Raw genomic sequence first — 18661 nt, 5'->3', positions numbered from 1 at the left:
TCCTTGAAATTAGTGTGGAAGGAGAGAAAGACCTGGATGTCATGTACAACTTGGTAAGTATTGAGAAGGATAGATATAAAAAGAACTGATTAATACACTTCCTGTTAAGGGTGACTATCTCAGGTTGTTGTTGTTTTCCCCATTTCTGTCACCCCCATTCTGTTCTGGGAATGGAACTCCTGCTGTAGTGATGGATTGTATTTAGCACCATTTGCAAAACATGACTCAGAGCTGCAGTCCTTGCTAATTCATGTAGCTAGATTCCAACACGGTCAAAAGTATCTGCCTGGATTTCAGAACTATACCTTGAAAACATGTGGAGTAACAGAAGGACAGAGCAACACTGCTATGTCCTTCTGCTACACTGCTCCCCAGTGTCCTCCCCCTTGACCTACTGTCCCAATGCAGATAAAAGAGCCAGGTGACAAAAGGAAGAAACAGAGGATTGAGTGACCAATTCAGTGGTGCAGCTATGAGATGCAGCAGCTGAGATAGTTCTCTTCAAGACCTTGAAAGATAATGTGTGACAACCTTAGTGGGAGATAAGTGGATGTGGGGAAATTACCTCATTTGTAGAATCTGCTTTGGGGTAAGAGACTAATACTGTGTAAGGCTATGAATTATGACGCTGTAATTTCTTTCTCCTCAGATTCTGCAATGGTTCTGTAGTCAGTAGACATTAGAATCTGTTATTCAGTGTATACTGATGTGGCTAGTTAAAATCTAAAGTACTTAAGGCTGCATAGCGAAGCCTCAAAGGCACATTCTGAAAACGTATAACTAGAATCCTATTATATGTGTCCACTATGTTACATCCTTTAGTGTCAATCTCATGGCTAGTTAAGAAGATGGCACAATAATTAGTTATCATGTAGCAGTCATGGCAACAAATGCTTGTCCTGACATTTAACTAGCAGTGGTTTGTGGCTGAAATTTACAATTACAGAGTGAATGCCAGCGTGTTTCTTCAACTGGATTTAGCCTATATGTCCAGGCTCCACATACGAGTTTGATAGACCATATTATTTAGGATTCACATCACTAAGGAATTAAGCAAATAAAAGTGATTTAAACATTGTAGTTCATGCTTGGCAACAAAAAAAGACAAATCTTTCTACCTAGTACTGGTTAACGTTGCTTGTGTGATTCAATTTACAGAGTATTCAAAACAATATTTGTTGTTGCTATGTGCTATCAAAATGCCATTGACTTATGCCAACTCGATGAATGAGTAATCTCCAAAATGTTCTGTTCTGAACAGCTCTGCTCAGCTCTTGCAAACTCAAGCTCTTGCAAACTGTGGTTCTTTTAAGAGACTAATCCATCTCATCTTTGGCTTTCTTTTTTTCCTGTTGCCTTCAACCTTTTCCAGCCTTTATGTCTTTTCCTCAGTTTCAACATTTTAGCCTCGAGACAGAGAGCTCAGGCTTGAGTTGATCTAGAACCTACTTGTTTTATCTTTTTGGCAGTCCAGGGTATCCACAAAGACCTCCTCCAGTATCACATTTTGAACAAATCAATTTTTTTCCTCTCAGCTTTCTTTACTTTCCAGCTCCAGCTTTACTGTCCATGGTGGTCATTTATCCAATAGATTGATTTTCTTCTTGGGCTCCAATGACACATCCTTACACTTGATATTTTCTAGTTGCCTCATTGCTGCCCATCTTCTGGTTTCCTGGCTGCAGTCTCCATTTGTATTGTAGACTGAACCAAGGTACACAAAATTCTTTATTGTCAGCCGTAAAGTTGTGTACTTCTTTTGTAGTCATAATTTTAGTCTTCTTAGTGTTCAAATGCAGTTCTGCTTCGGCACTCTGTCCTTTCACTTTCATCAGAAGTCATTTCAAGTCATTGCTGCTTTCTGCCAGCAAGATGGTGTCATCTGCATATCTTAAATTATTAATGTTCCTTCCACTAGTTTCCACTGCTGTGTGTGTGTGTGTGTGTGTGTGTGTGTGTGTGTGTGCGCGCGGGGGGGGGGTTCTGGTTTCTTTTAAAAAAAATATTCATGTCAGTAAACTTATATGATGAAATGCCAGAAGGTCTGTTTTTTTTATGGAATTGGTTGGGTTAATGCTTCCAGATTAGTGTTTAGGATCTTGATTTCATTTTTTAAAAATTACTGACCATATCTTGCCTGCTGCTCACAGTTTTGAATGCTTCCATGCAATAAACAGGCTTGACTGTATTTAGAATTCTGTAGTGAATTATTTCTCACAGTGGTAGAATGTTCCACGAAAGATGTATGCATAGCTTTTGCAATATGAAATCTTGAGCATTGAAAACATGATTTGTGTGGCTAAGGGAAATCATTCATAAACCTTTCCTGATGGTCAAACTTTTGGATGACTAGGACTCCTTGTTTAATTTCTCTGACACTATAAAACCCAGATGGTTTGTACAGTACTCTGTAGCATCATTTCATCTATGGAATTGCAGTTGTCCGTGAATGTGAGTGGTATAAATGTTTTAGTGAACCCTGTGAATTCTCTGTTGGTAATTCCAGATATGTAAAGCTTTTCAGAAAGCTGTTTTATTTTTCTCTTTTCTCCCCGCCCCCATGGTAGAAAGACTATTTAAACTCAGATTGATGGTCTGTTTTCTGTCTAGTTATGGTGATTCTAGAATCTGCAGATATTGCCAGTCTCAACATATTTTCTTTTGTTTATACATCTTTCTTGTTCATCAGCTTTTCTAGAGTTCATAGGTCAACTCCTGGAATTCTAGTGTAGCTGGAAGCAAGTAAAAAACAAACATTAACAATTTATAGCTAAGGAGAGATACAAGTAAAAGTAACAATAAAGTTGCAACTGCATCAAAGAAAAAGGGTATGCTAAGTCCTGTTCCAAACTCTGTAGAGGTACAAACAAGGGAAAGAATGAAAGCTGATTATAACAATACCAGTGTCACTGAAATGGTCACACAAAAGAATAGGTGTAATTTATTCTCCATAACTGAGAATGAAGAATGCTGTCATTGCATGTCAGAACAACCTCACTATTAAAAACATGATTCCAATCTTATCCAGTGAATTATAAGTCTGGAATTTAGCCTCTGCAGATGAGACATTTTAGCATTAAATATAATAATTAATTCACATATGTAAACATCAAGAATAAGACATAGTGGTTGTGAGCACAAAGTATGATTTTATGAGGAACAAGTCACCCTGGATCAGCATAGTCCTCGTACTCGAAATTGACAAATATAGGGTAGAAAGAGACTACAGTTGGTATGATTGATTTCTACCTCATCCTATGGATGAATTTATTGGCTTGTTTATTCATCGAAGTTGTAGTCCACTTCTGCATATTAATCCAGAAAATGTTGTATAAAATAACGAACATATAGTAAAATTTATAGATACAGTGATGTTAGAATAAAGTAACAGAACAACTATAGCATAGCATGACTTTGTTCAGCATAAGAATGATATTCCAGTTTAATATTCTAAAACTTTGAAAAGGTTAATAGAGGAAGATCTTTTGGGGAAAGGCTGGTGAGTTTATATCTGCAATGAAGTTTCTGAGATAAGTAATTTCCTGAACCTGATATGTTTGGATTTTTTAAAACTATGCATTTTAAATAACTCCTTATTTCTTTCAAATGACCCATAACTATTTATTATGTATCATATATACTTTTCTTTATATGGTGGAAAGGAAATATACAGTCAGAAACAACTGAAACATATATTTCTTCTCTGAACAAGACTTAGGAGGTAAAAATGATACTTTACTAGTACTACTAAGTCCAGTGAAATTGTCTTCCATCACTACTTCTCAATACATTTGTTTAAGATTGCCAATATAGGCAGAACAGAAAAATATTTGAAGTACATTTAATCTATTTTAAATGAGTGAATTGAAGAAAGAAGGATACAATGACCCATTTTCTGAATTCTGTATTTTAAACTAGTCTTAGTAATGGGGCTAAGGTGGTAGATTGTTTCATTTCATTTGGAAGGAAAACACATTTTGAATACTGTACTTCCTTTGTAACAAAATAAGCTTTCATGTAGAACAATTGCTGAAAAGGGAGAATTAAGGGTTTCTTTTTTTGCTTTTTTAAAAAACTATCAGATATGTTTCTGTGTCTGTGTTTTTAAGATATATTTGTATTCAGAGAAATGTTATTGTTCACCAAATATGTGAAGATTCTACCATCTAATTCTGCATGATTAGGCCTCAGAGTAACAGTTAAGTAAGGCATTATTTTTCCCTTTTATATGCAGCTTTATCACGTGTGCTATTTTAAAATAATACCCACTGTCATGGTGTGCAGTCTGGAACCTTCTGTTTCTTTGCTGTTCTGCTTCCATATTCTCTACTTATAAAAATCAACTTATATTTAACTTCTTACTCTTCATACTGTATATTTAACAGTTTTTAGGTGGTGACAGATAATATTCACATTCATTCTTTGTGCATCTATTTAGACTAGTTGGCTTGCCTAAATACCTGGGTGTCGAATACCTGTTGATCAATGGCAGTGCTTATGTTTTTATTCCTTTCATTTTCAGGGACAGCAAAAGGTTATAAACAGGGTTTCCAAGCATCAGGACATCAGGAAGTTAATTTATTTAGTATACCTAGACAAGTAGCAAAGTCCTAAACCTTTTATAGCTTTAAATGTCAACACAAGCACCTTGAATTTGGCCCGGAAACATAGAAGTAGCCAATGCAAATGTGCCAAGACAGGTGATATATGATCATATTGTGATGTTCCAGATAACAGCCTGGCTGCTGTATTTTGCACTTGTTGCAGCTTTTCAACTGCCTTCAAGGGCTGCCCAACATAGAGAGCATTGCAATAGTCCACCTATGTATTTGGCAATTTTGCTTGGTTTTCAAGTCTTTCAATCAGTACTTCTGAGTCTGGATTGTTGCCATCTTTAACTTGTGTGTATGTGTGAGACATAGAGTTCTCTCTCATTGATCCACTAGATTTTGCTGCATCCTAGGTGACTGATTCTTTTACACCTGATTCTTTTAACAGTTTAACAGTGTGGATAACCCAGGTTGCCACCTGCTTGCTCATATTGTTGTAGTCCTTACTTCAAGAGCTCACCATTCCATTTTCTATTATTATTAAAAAATACCAGGTACAGCCAATCGATAGAACTGGACATGGAACAACTGATTGGTTCAAAATTGGGAAAGGAGTACGACAAAGCTGTATATTGTCCCCTGGCTTATTTAACTTATATGCAGAATACATCATGCGGAAGGCTGGACTGGAGGAATCCCAAGACGGAATTAAGATTGCCGGAAGAAATATCAACAACCTCCGATATGCAGATGATACCACTCTGATGGCAGAAAGTGAGGAGGAATTAAAGAACCTTGTAATGAGGGTGAAAGAGGAGAGTGCAAAAAATGGCCTGAAACTCAACATCAAAAAAACCAAGATCATGGCCACTGGTCCCATCACTTCCTGGCAAATGGAAGGGTGGAAGATGTGGAGGCAGTGACAGATTTTACTTTCTTGGGCTCCATGATCACTGCAGATGGAGACAGCAGCCACGAAATTAAAAGATGCCTCCTTCTTGGGAGGAAAGCGATGACAAACCTCGACAGCATCTTAAAAAGCAGAGACATCACCTTGGCAACAAAAGTCCGAATAGTCAAAGCTATGGTTTTTCCAGTAGTGATGTATGGAAGTGAGAGCTGGACCATAAAGAAAGCAGACCACTGAAGAATTGATGCCTTTGAATTGTGGTGCTGGAGGAGGCTCTTGAGAGTCCCCTGGACTGCAAGGAGAACAAACCTATCAATTCTAAAGGAAATCAACCCTCAGTGCTTACTGGAAGGACAGATCCTGAAGCTGAGGCTCCAATACTTTGGTCATCTCATGAGAAGAGAAGACTCCTTGGAAAAGACCTTAATGTTAGGAAAGTGTGACGGCAAGAGGAGAAGGGGACGACAGAGGATGAGATGGCTGGACAGTGTCTGCGAAGCAACCAACATGAATTGACACAACTACGGGAAGCAGTGGAAGATAGGAGGGCCTGGCATGCCCTCCCATGGGGTCACAAACAGTCGGACACAACTAAATGACTAAACAACAACAACAACAACAGTCAATCGAAACTATAAAAACATTGACCGATATTATATAACAGATACAAGTTTTAACAAAGTATTTGTTAAATATTGACACAATATGTATGCTGTTCCTAATATTGCTGGTTTTTGTAGCTCTGATGGGGTGATTTCTGAGATCTGCAACTGCTTATAGTACTGTGTGAAATTTCTTGATTATTATTCCCAAAGAGCACTGAAGTACGTTTCATACACAAGCAAGATGTTTTGATTGCCATGTCTCTCTATTTTGTAATTTTTTTCTAATTCTTTATTTTGAACTCTGGCATCCCCTGGAATTGCAATGTCAATGATCCAGATATTTTTTCATTCTGTTAGTACTGTGTCTGGTGTGTTATGTTCAAGGTTTCTGTCAGTTTGGATCTGGAAATCCCACAAGATCTTGACTTCCTCATTTTCTGACACCTTCTCTACCTGATGTTCCCATGAGTTTTTGGAGGCTGGCAAGTTATATTTTTTGCATAATGACTGGTGCATTCTATCATTCTAATTTTGTAATCTGTATGTGCAATATTCCTTCCTTCCTTCCTGAACATTCCTCAACCTAAGAGTCAAGCCTGAAAATTAGGAGTCAAGTCCTAAAACCTTTAAGTCATGTTTGCAAAATTACTTTGAATTTCAGGAAGCAAATTATCAGCTATAGGCAATTGTTTTAAATTAACAAGTAAAGATTCTAGAATGGCTGTACTTGTTGAAATTATTATGGGGAGAAGGATCTCATCTTGCTTCCTTATTCTTTCAATTTATTGCCCTATCAAAAAGTATGTTTGATACTTCACAATTTTACTGCTTCATGTACTTTTGGGTTGCTTCCTGATGGAACTCCGCATTCTATGAGATATGGTGTTTTTTTTTTTGTTTTTTTTTTTTTGATTGCTTGTCCAGAAATATAATACCTGGTTTATTAAAAGCAACTGTTTTATTCATGACAGCTTGCTTGTCCCGGTACAGTACTTCAGTTCCATTTTCTTAAATGGGAGATGCCATGAACTTCTGATATGAAAGAAACATATGAGATGCATATGATTTAACGAGCTGCTGAAGATGATTTTTTTAACTTGTTTATGCCTGCATACATAATTCATTGATGCTGCCTTACAGTGTCTAGCTATCATATGATGAATTGTTTTTTATATCACTTACACCTTGCTTCGTAATTATTTTCTGATAGTATCTAGTGAAAATAACTTGGTCTTGGATTACAGATATGAATTCCTAAGTTTGAATTTGAAGATATCCTAATTTAAGCCATGGGTCCAGTTGTTGCTTGTCAACATTATCATTCAAGAAGTAACTGGGTTGTTTTCCATGTAATATTTTCTTAAATCATGCATCTCTGTGCTGTGGGATGAACATTAATGTAGGCTGATTCTGACTTGTAAGTTGCAGTACAGTTAGTCCTTTCTCATTTTCTACTATCATCTGATGAAATGGAACCATGCTTCCAATGAAGTCGTTTCTTGAGGTCAACAAGCTTGTGCCCACCCATGATCATCATATGTATGTCTGTGCAAAATGCACATATCTGTGCATTTCTGGGATAGGAAACACCCAGAAGAGTATATTTATGTATACTCATGCAATGTTTGTAAGATAAATCAAACCACCTTTTGTTCACATACCTGGATGCCTTGACTGATGTAAATGAAATTGTTAGCCTGATTATAGTAAGCCTGTGAATCAATGCAATTTTCATAAGATGATGATGATGATGATGATGATTAGTAGTAGTAGTATTAGTAGTAGTAGTAGTATTATTATTAGTAGTAGTACTATTACTATTACTATTACTACTATTACTACTATTATTACTACTATTACTACTATTTCTATTACTATTATTATTAATGCCAATGTAGTGTGATTTCTCTAGGTTGTTCCCAATTGGATTTTGGTCTTCCTGTTCACTTCCAGAAGTTACAGAGGAAGGAAGCAAAGTAGCAAAAACAACACTTAATACAGTGGTGCCTCGCATAACGTTTGCTTCGTTTAACGTTTTTTTCGCTTAACGTTTATTTTTTCAGAGTCAGATTGTGCTTCATATAACGTTTTTCCCTATGGGAGATTTTCACATAGCGATTTTGGGACCATGCTTCGCTTAACGTTTTTGGTTTTAGGTCCCCTGCTTCACTTAACGATTTTCATTTTTTCAATTACAAAAGTGTCTTAACATGTTGAAAAACGGTTTTAAATGCTTGGAATCGTTAGTGCACCTTCTAAAATGTGTGCATACTTAATTTGGCGTTGATCTGACTTTTCGTTAATTTTTTGTGAATTTTTTTCTCCCCCATAGGAAACAATGGAGCTGTCAGATTTTGACAGCTGTCAAAAGTTGGGGGGGAAAATTCAGCATAAATTAACGAAAAGTCAGATCAAAGCCAAATTAACTTTTGCATCCGTTTTAGAGGGTGCAGAAGCTAATCCAAGCATTTAAAACCATTTTTGACCCTTTTATGACACACTTAAATTTGCAAAAATTGACTTAGCAAAGCCATTGAAATGTATTGAGTCGGCTTCAATACATTCCAATGGAGGAAACATTGTATCGTTTAACAATGTTTCCTATGGGTTTTTTCGCTTAAGGACGCCAATCCGTGCCTATTGGAATGGATTAACTGGTTTCCAATGCATTCCTATGGGAAATAGTGTTTCGCATAAAGTTTTTTTCGCATAAGGTTTTTTTTTTTGAACCAATTAAAAACGTTATGTGAGGCACCACTGTACATTGGATTTGCTTCCTTTGTTTCATTTTCTCAAGTTAATCACCAGATAGCTGTACTACATGACCACACTGGACATTCCTTCACGATGTACTCTGATTACTATCCCATGTAACAGACTAGGCAATAATGGTCTTTCATAAAGAGACTGTGAGAGAATTCTTCTAGTCTTCTAGTAGCAATTTTGGGTTGAAGTTTGTTTTGAGGCATGTATAAGAGCTGGTCTGGATTATACATTTGCTTTTATTTAGTTTTAAATAGCTGTTGTGATATATTCACATGCTTTTACAAGACACAATAAAGTACATATTCCATGAAAGATGCATAGGAATAAACTATAGCACATAACATAACATAACAGGGTAAGAGTATTTTCTGGGTGGGCTGAAGAAGAGTTTGTATGTGAAATCGCGGGTTTCTACATATATGAATGGGTTTTCATACAATGTTTCTATGTTTGTGTGGAAAGAAAAAAAAGGTACTTAGTTGCCTTTGAACATATAATGCATAACTAATTGTAAGCAATAACTAAATTGGCCTGTGGCTTGCATGCTCCTTTAAATTATTTGAATCCTTATGCTTTGAGTTTTCTCTGTACCAAAATTTCTTTTGATCTCTAATCTGTGGCTTGGTTCACTTTGCTGACTTAGCTTTGTGTGAATTTTGAGTTATCTGTTCTGGGTCACTTATCTTTTGTAGACTCTTACCAAGTGCTATGTTTTTTTTGTTCATTTGTTTCATTTTTTGATTTGCGTTTATGTATTTTTAGAAGAGAATACTGGTGATTAACTATGTAACTCACATTTTATTTCCATGGGTCATCCTCTTTGTTCCCATTGTTGCTTAGCCTGGCTGATTGCTTACTTATCCAATAGCAGTTCTTTTATCTCCAGTGATCAGCATGACCAGTAACAAAATGTATCACTGAAACATTGTGACATAAAAAAGTGGTGTTTTCTTTATTTAAAAAATTGGAACAGCTAGGCATGTCAACTCATAAATCTTCTTCACTCTTGTCAGAGCCTGATCCTAGTAGATTTTTTTAAAAGGGTAAAGGTTCCCCTTGATATTTAGTCCAGTTGTGTCCGGCTCTTGTGCTCATCCCCGTTTCCAAGCCATAGAGCCAGCATTTGTCCGAAGACAGTTTTCTTGGTCATGTGGCCAGCGCGACTAGACACGGAACACTGTTACCTTCCTACCGAGGTGGTCCCTATTTATCTACCCTCTGTTTAAATTTTGTTCAGCATGCCTTCTCAAACGCTTTCATGGCGGGGATCTGATGGTTATTGTAGGTTTTTTTGGTCTCTTTGGCCATGTTCTGAAGGTTGTTCTTCCTAACGTTTTGACCAGTCTCTGTGGCCGGCATCTTCAGAGTACAGGAGTCAGAGCACCAGAGCACAGACAGAGTTCTAATTCCTGTTCTCTGAAAATGCCGGCTACAGAGACTGGCTAAACATTAGGAAGAACAACCTTCAGAACACGGCCAAGGAGCCCGAAAAACCTACAAGAGTTCAGCATGTTTTGTTATTTTGTCATTTAGTCGTGTCCAGCTCTTCATGACCCCATGGACCAGAGCACGCCAAGCCCTCCTGTCTTCCACTGCCTCTCAGAGTTGGGTTAAATTCATGTTTGTCGCTTTGATGACACTGTCCAACCATTTCATCCTCTTTCATCCCCTTCTCCTCTTGCCTTCACACTTTCCCAACATCAGGGTCTTTTCCAGGGAGTCTTCTCTTCTTATGAGATGGCCAAAGTATTGGAGCCTCAGCTTCAGGATCACTGTGTTCAGGATCCAGTGAACACTCAGGGTTGATTTCCTTCAAAATGGATAGGTTTGTTCACCTTGCAGCCCAGGGACTCTCAAGAGTCTCCTCCAGGATGTTTTACATTGATTTAAATTTGAGTGTTTACATAAGGTATATGCATACATGGAGTAATGTGACAGGCGAATCAGTTTTTCAACTCCACAAGAGGTAGATTTATTGATTCATTGGAATTGATTCTACATATGTTAACACTCCTATCCACATTATTTTAAAAAAATTCTTGTTATCTGATACATCACTATACCAGATTACAGATTTTTTAAACAAATAAAAGCATTGCAGTCACTTGCTGAAAAAGCTGATGCTGTGCCAAACAGCTGATTCCCAGCCATCAAGCAGCCAAGTCCAGCTTCCTTTGCTCCCCTTTCAGCCCCCACCACTTTACTCCTGTCCTGTCCCTCAATCAACTTCCTCTCCTCGCCCCCTCCAAATCATTCCCACTTTGTGTTCAGTCACCTTCCCTTTTTCCCTCTTCCACCCCATTCTCCTTCTTTCCCTTTTCTCCTTTCCCCTTTGCACTACTTCCCCTCTCATCCTCCTCCCTCTCTCACATTCCCTCTTTGCCTCCCTCTCTTCTCCTCCCGTTCCTAGATAGCATTCTCCCCATCCCCCTATCCTGGCCAAATGGAGCCACCTGCATGGTAGCAGCATACCCAAAAGTCATATAATCTTACATCAAATTGGAAAAAAGAGATTCCTCTCATGATCTGTTTAATCAATGGGATCAGACTCTCAGACACAATCCAGTGATGCTTCTGGAGTGGAAAATTCATCTGACGTAGGTATTATCATTGCCAAAGAGACATTCAAATGTGCTCCCAGTCCCTTACATTCTGTGTGTGAGCTCCTTCTGTGTCCCCCAACTCTGACATAATGTCCATTGTATTCATTGTTGTTTACTCCTATATGAGTATGCATAGGACCACCACTTTATTTTCAAAAGTGTGATGCAGCGTTAATTGAAAAGCAACGGATGGACAAACCAGGGGGTCACTCCCAATTTCCTATCCTCCATATGCTCCAAAAATTAAGCAGTAATTTCCAATTATGAACGAGTATATACTTAAAATGTCATTAGAACTGTTTGTAAAGAGTGGAAATCAAGTGAACTATCCATATACAGCATTGAAAAATACAGTTGCTCCATTTCTTCTTTTTATCAGTTGTGTGCCATCTCCAAAGACTGGTACAATTTATAGTGCAGTTTTTCAGGAGTGATAGAATACTCAGCTATTCATGAAAAACAAATTTTAGTGTCTTGCAGCATTGAACTGTCCCCCACTTCAATATAATCCAGTTCAGAATAGACCCATAAAATTACATCTTCTTTTTTATATTACCTTGGGTAACATAAGTGACAGAGCAATCTAATCTGGGTTACTTTGGAACAGTTTGGAATTGTGGGGCTCGATAGTCAGCTTTATTTAGAGTGATCCCAATAGTTCCCACAGGGGGTTAGAACTCCCATGTAGCTGGCCTCTCTATTATTTTATTATTAGCTTATATAAAGGTCAGCTGGCCATGTTTCATTCCTGGAGCACCAGGCCTTACACAGTCATTTCCCTTTATTTCTTTTGTTTGGATCCATTCTTTCCTGTGGTTTGTGTATATTTTGATGCTGTGAGAATGTTTGCAGACTTCATTCTAGTAATCAATGAGATGTAAAATTGCAGTAGTTCTATGCTGCCTAGAGCCTGTGCTGACAAACCTCATTTGAATTGTCACAAGGCATAAACCACTCATTAGACCACATCATTAGCTTGGTTTCCTACTAATGTGAACGGAAAAGTGAACAAGGCCATCTTCTTAAGTGATGCTTTATTTGCTTTTGAAACTTTCACAAAACCACAGTGTTACCTGAAACTTAAATGCTGTCAGGGCATCTAAATCATGAACTGTTGTTCTGATGTAATAGCAACACCCTGAATTTAGAAGTCATTTACTTGGTTGTTGCAAGGATCTAGAAGATACATATGTAAAATGCACATACTGTATACTAATTTCTGTCTATCTGTACACATTTCAAAAGAATTGAAAGAATTATTTCATAGCAGACAAAGCCAGCGAATAAACCTCTTATACAAATAACCTCAGATTAACAACAACAACAACAACAACAACAACAACAACAACAACAACAACAACAAGGCAGTCAATGTTTTTAGTTTTGATTGACTGTGCCTGTTGTTGTTGTTGTTGTTAAATTTGAACCCATGATCCTGATAATCTAAAGCCAATTGTTCCTATTTCATTTTAGCTAATTCGTAATAGTGTAAAAAAATGCAAAAATGAGTGGCTGATAGTTTTTAGGTTTTTTAAAAAATTAGTTTCCCTCCCCTTTCAAATGAGCTTAGGGGGAAAACTCGTCGATGCTGCCCTCCAACCCCAAATTTAATTGTACTGCAGGCATATTCAGGGTCATATTATGTAGGGTAATAGCGTTAATCCTTTCTGTCAGCTGCAGCGCCCTTGTAAATAACTTGCCTTTTCAAATATTGCAATTAAGTTTTATTCTGTATGGAACCAATTACCTCAGGAGATGGTGAATTCTCCAACACTGGAAATATTAAAGAGAAAGCTGGAATGCCATCTGTCAGATACGCTTTAACTTGGATTCGCACATTGAGCAGGACATTGTACTCAGTGGCCATATAGGCCTGCTCCAACTTCATCTTAGCTGCACAGTACTGCGGCTGTGTAATTTTGCAACAGAGCAAATCAATATTCTTCAAGGCACTTCTAAAAATGGGGGCAGCCCAAATGAAAAATTATAACTTTTAAACTGGATATTAGATCAGCAACAAATTTGGCTCAGGTGTAGCAGTCAGTATTTCTGTGTGCTCCATTTGAGGAGGTTTTTAAAAGTGAAACTGTTTTACACCTCATTCAAAACTAGGCGACCCGAAACAGCCCCATATTTCAAATAGCTTATATAAACTGAAAAGACCAGTCATGCTTATCTTGAAAAAGAATGGTTGTCCCCATCCCCTTTTTTATGTGGAAGGAATCCACATCTCAGTTTAGCTTGTTCTCTCTCCCTTCTGCCCCCAGCTCCTTACAAGATTGTCATGACCAGTATCTTCTGCTCAAATCTTGCAAACACCGCTGTGGATTCCTTTATTGAGAAATTCTTACATTATATCTTCCATTTTTCCTACGCCTCCCCTCAATTTTCCAGCAATATTGTCTTTTCTAGTCTGGGGTTGGAAGACAGGGCATAAATCCCTTTTGACCAATTTGTGTGAGACGTGGTGCGATGTCCATGATGCTGAAATCTAAATAATTATGTGAGCATCAGATAACTGTGGGTTTACTGGAAAATAACTCTTATGGTTATTTTCTTTAATATGGAGGGCTATGGCCAACATCTCTTCCAGCATTTCTCCTTTCATTTCTCCTGTTCAGATTTAAGTTGGATTCACACTATTCAATTGTTATAATTCAGTTTAATTCACTGCACCCAGCGGAGAGCACTTTGGCCCTACTCCCCAGTTTTGTTGCACTCTTACAAATATGGATGGGGGGATGGTGAGTCAGAAGAGAGAGTACTCCAATCCCATGAGCATAATCTGTGGTCTCAGTGGTGATTTTTAAAGAATTTTAGCTCACATGGAGTCCTCACAGAAATTGTGGTTCTTCCTATCCAGATATGTCACCTCACACATGTAAGAGAGCAGTACAATTGAAGGGAACAAGCAAGGCAGGAATATTTTTTTCTGCTCCCTCCCATCAGTTGTACCCAGACTATAATGCTTCCTAATATAATGGTGTCACTTTCAGTGAACTGAAATATACGTTTGCATTATTTCCTGATATGTAGTCAGAGAGGTCTTGTGGAAGACTGCAGACTGACAGCCATTTTGTGTGCTGCTCTGACTGAGGCATTGAACCTATCTTTGCTGAAAGGATCGGAAATGTTTTAAACATGCTGTTTCTCTACGACACTGCCTGAAACTTAGTTATTAATATCTGACAACTTCCATCTCCTGACCCAGCTCCACAGCAAATCAAAAGGTGGCAACTCTAATCTGTGAAGTATTAGTTCCTTTGTCTGTGTTTTCTTTGATGAAAACTAATGTGAAATGTATCAAACATTACTGTCTTTTTCTTTCTTACCTGAGCTAGGAAAGCCAGGTAACTTTGAAGGGGAGATTCGTGAAGATACACTGCATCAACAGCCAGAGACTATTTTGAATTATCTTTTACCTTTCTTTCTTCTCTTCCACTTCCTCATTTTCTTCATGTGGCTTCTTTTGTTAATTGCACTTTCTATGTGGGGTAACCAATTAGTACAGCTACTTCCTGTGCTGCTGAGAAGGGGGGGGGAGAGAGAGAGATTACTGAAGAAGTTCATGACACACCTGCTCACTGTGCCGCTCTCTACTTTCTACAGTTACTGCTGCTGCAGGAACAAACACTAGTTGGAGTTCTTCCCTTATGGTGTAGCACTTTTTTGTGTTATCAGGTATGTTGCAGATAGGTTTGCAACAGGAAGGATTTCACAGGGGGCTGGTACTGCTTCTGGCCAAGCTGAGTGTGGAAATGAACAGTAAGCAGATCCAGATAAATGGCTCCAGAATCTGAACTAGAAGATGGCTGCAATAATAGAGAAACCCTGAGGTAGGAGTTTCTCTCCTTCTTTCCTTCCTTGTTAGGCAAGTAGTAAAATGTGCCCTGCTAGGGCTGACCTGTGCAACAAGAATCAATAACTGTGGTGCTAGTGCTGTACGCACTGCCTTGCCCTAAATAGCATGATAGGTCCAAGTGCATTTCCTCACTATGAATTCTTCCCAGTCCTCTTCTCTTGTTTTTGATTTTTTTTGTATGCCCCAACAGTGCATAAACATTACTCAGAAACACAAATCTTTGCAATGAACCAGTGACTCCCCATGAAGAATGGGTAGAGAAGGATAATCAGGCTTTAATGACATATTTCACACAAAACAAAATATTGTTCTCTTCCAGCAGCACTCATTCACCCTGAGGGTAAGACCTGCGAAAGCATAGCAGTTCCCTCAGCCTTCAACCCAGTGCCTCAAAACATGGCAATGCTCGCTGCAGGAAGAATGCTGATTTCCACAACAGTTACATACAGAGGATTCCCTACTGTGGTTTCTGAGAAGAATCTGCTGTCTCGTACAGGAAGCATGGTGGTTATTAATCACACATAATGGATGAATGCACTAAAAAAAATGCAAGCACTGCTTTCATAAGGTGCAATTTTTTGATCAAATGATTCACAAAGCATTACAAATGAAGAATAATATTTGGATATATTAGCAGATTATTTAATGCAAATATCAGCAAGGACAAATGGTTGATTTCATTGCATAAATACTTTGATTACTTTGCTGTCTGTTGAAGTGGAGTGACACAGAAAGATGTTCAGGCATATGGAGACACACTTTTGATCTTAAGCAGTCTGCAAATTTAATTTACTAGTGATAGACCATTTTAAAAAGCGTTGTTTTATTTCTCTCACTTCCATCTTCTAGCCTGTTATTTCTGTGTTATATAGCAGTGGTCCCCAACCTTTTTGGCACCATGGACCAGTTGGAGGGTGGAGTCTGTTAGTGGGGGGCAGGGGCGCCTCCAGCACTCACAGGTGGGCATGGCTTGTTTGCAGATTGGTATGGCGTGCTCGTGGGTGGGCGTGGCATGCTCCAGCTCACATGTGGATGGGCATAGCATGCTTCTGGGTGAGCATGGCGTGCATGCATGCGAGCACGGCATGCCCACCCGTGAAAGCGTCCACTCACCCATGAATGCACGCCACACCCACCTTGCATGCATCTGCCTCCATGGCCCAGTACTGTGAAGCCCACGGACCGGCACCGGGCCATGGCCTTGGGTTGGGGACCCCTGTTATACAGGATATCATTATTTTGTGTTATTTGACAGCAATTTGGAACAATGTAATAAAAAGTGTCTATCTATTGCTTCCTTAAAACCTTATGTGACATCTTTCTCTTTCTTTAAAATAAGCCAATTGTGTACATTCCTAAATTAGTTTACTTGTTTTTTTTTAAATTTACTGTATATTCCACTTTGGAATATAAACACAAGATGCAGGATTCCCCACCTTCTTTTTACCCTTCATTTACTGGCAAGTAGGTGCATGGCATCTGGAGCTGCCCCACTGAATATGGACTGAGAAACTTTTACTCAATTAGTTTTTTTCTACAATTTCATGGAGTGAGAAAGAGATAAGCATCCATCATCCCCAAATGGAATCTTTGGTGTTTTTTTTTTCAATCTTTGTGTAGTGGTCATGGGGATAGTATTTGGCAGATCTGAAGGCCTTAGGAATGGACTTCAACAGATGGGAAACCTTGAGATCTGAGCGTTCAACCTGGAGGCAGGCAGTGCAGCATGGCCTCGCCCAATTTGAAGAGGTATTTGTTTGGCAGGCCGAGACAATCCCGAAACCAGCAAAATCAGGGAGCTGGACAGGGGACAGACTGTATTTGTCTTCAGTGTGGAAGGGATTGTGACTCTCGAATTGGCCTTCTCAGCTACATGAGATGCTGTTCCAAGACCTCTGTTCAGAGCACGCTACCATAGTCCCTTGAGACTGAAGGATGCCTAATCTAATCTATTTGGGAGAAATCAGCTGGGAGGAAATTATAGGATCATCTCCCAATTCACAATGGGCCTGATCCTGATTGTGGCCTGTATATCTCCTTGTACCAAAAAAAGGGTAGTGTTCCTGCATGTTCCACATTTATTGTAACATATAATTTTCCCCTTAGTTTAGTCTGATGGCTGAATTCTGACTGATTTCAGTGGGTGTACTCTTAAGGATGATCGAATTTGTGTTCAATACTGTACATTTTTACTAGGGGAATATGCCTGTTTGGCTGTTATCAGCATCATCCTAAAACCATTGGGCTTTCTTAAACTCTGGAAATCAGTCTAGATAAACAGCCAAAAGTACAAAGCTAGCTCAGTCAAGATTAACTGGGTGCTGATTATCTATCAGGGTTCATTTTTAGTGTAAAAAAGCAGTTCCCAGTAGCAGGACCTCTCACTTAGTTTGCAAGGATCATAGATGACAAAAGTGGCATCTAACTGACAGTGACAATATTAATCGGTGACCTTCATATGTTCTTCCCTTAATCTCTTGCAAACGTAGTTCTATGGCTTCATTTATGCAATCAATCCATCTCAGATTTAGTTTTCCTCTTCTCCTGCTACTTTTCCAGTGAGCCTTACCTTCTCATGATGTGCCTAAGGTATTGCCATTTTTGCTTCCAGATAAATTTCAGTCTTGATTTGGTCTAGGACCCATTTGTGACTGTAATTAGCAAGGTTCATTACTATCTCCTTATTTTCACTCCATCCTATGCTCTGTTTTCCCAGAGGCTCCATGGGCCCTGTACTTCTCATGAACATAGATGATTTTTTTCCAGGGAATATTTGTCCTAAGCTGTGGGCCACAACTAGGAGAATCCTCTATGAGCCTATTGTCATCCCAAGTATAAATTCACTCTGTGAACCTGATGCAGTGTGCTAATGCCTTGATCAAACAATGTACTGTGACTATGTAGGCTTCACATATCATATAGAGGCTCCACCTCTGCAGCTTGTGAGATTTTATAATGTCTTTTTCTTCTCTGGAGTGAATGCAACAATAACTCAGTGTCACTGCTCTGCACATGGTACTGAATCAATCTTCTTTTCATATTTTAAACAGATTGAGACTATGAAGAAAGATTGGCAGCTTAAAACAAGAGGGTTGGCTTCAGTCTTGCTGGCCCCAAGAAAGAAGTCCTCTGTGCTTGTGACTCAACCGAATAGAGTTCACACTAGGGCATCCGCTTTTTTGGCCAGGAACTGAGAAGGGCAGAAGATGGACTAGGTATTCAGGTAGGTTGTTTCCCATCCATCACTATTTTCATTAAATCCCTTTTGCTATTGCCTTAAAAGGATAATAACAAGGAGTGAATATGAATGTGCAGGTCTTATATAGTGTTTTTGATGAAGTGCTATTTACTGTCATAAGAGAAAT

General features: G+C 38.6%; 1 protein-coding gene across 6 annotated transcripts in view; it reads left to right on the top strand.

Moving 5' to 3' along the window:
- The window catches only part of LRRC4C (leucine rich repeat containing 4C), a 949507-nt gene that overhangs the window by 821209 nt on the left and 109637 nt on the right, over positions 1-18661 (top strand). For 4 of the 6 annotated variants that reach the window (XM_072985958.2, XM_078389277.1, XM_072985960.2 and 1 more), the window contains one exon: positions 18347-18519. The exons of 1 other annotated variant lie outside the window; for it this stretch is intronic. The gene's annotated coding sequence lies outside the window, so the exon portion shown is untranslated. Of the gene's footprint in view, positions 1-8830; positions 15865-18346; positions 18520-18661 lie in introns of those variants that run through there. One more of the 6 variants, XM_020800878.3, reaches the window with a different exon arrangement.

This window comes from Pogona vitticeps, chromosome 1 (assembly GCF_051106095.1).
Source record: "Pogona vitticeps strain Pit_001003342236 chromosome 1, PviZW2.1, whole genome shotgun sequence".
NCBI classification, from domain to species: domain Eukaryota; kingdom Metazoa; phylum Chordata; class Lepidosauria; order Squamata; family Agamidae; genus Pogona; species Pogona vitticeps.
This window is presented reverse-complemented; position numbering and strand designations above follow the sequence as displayed.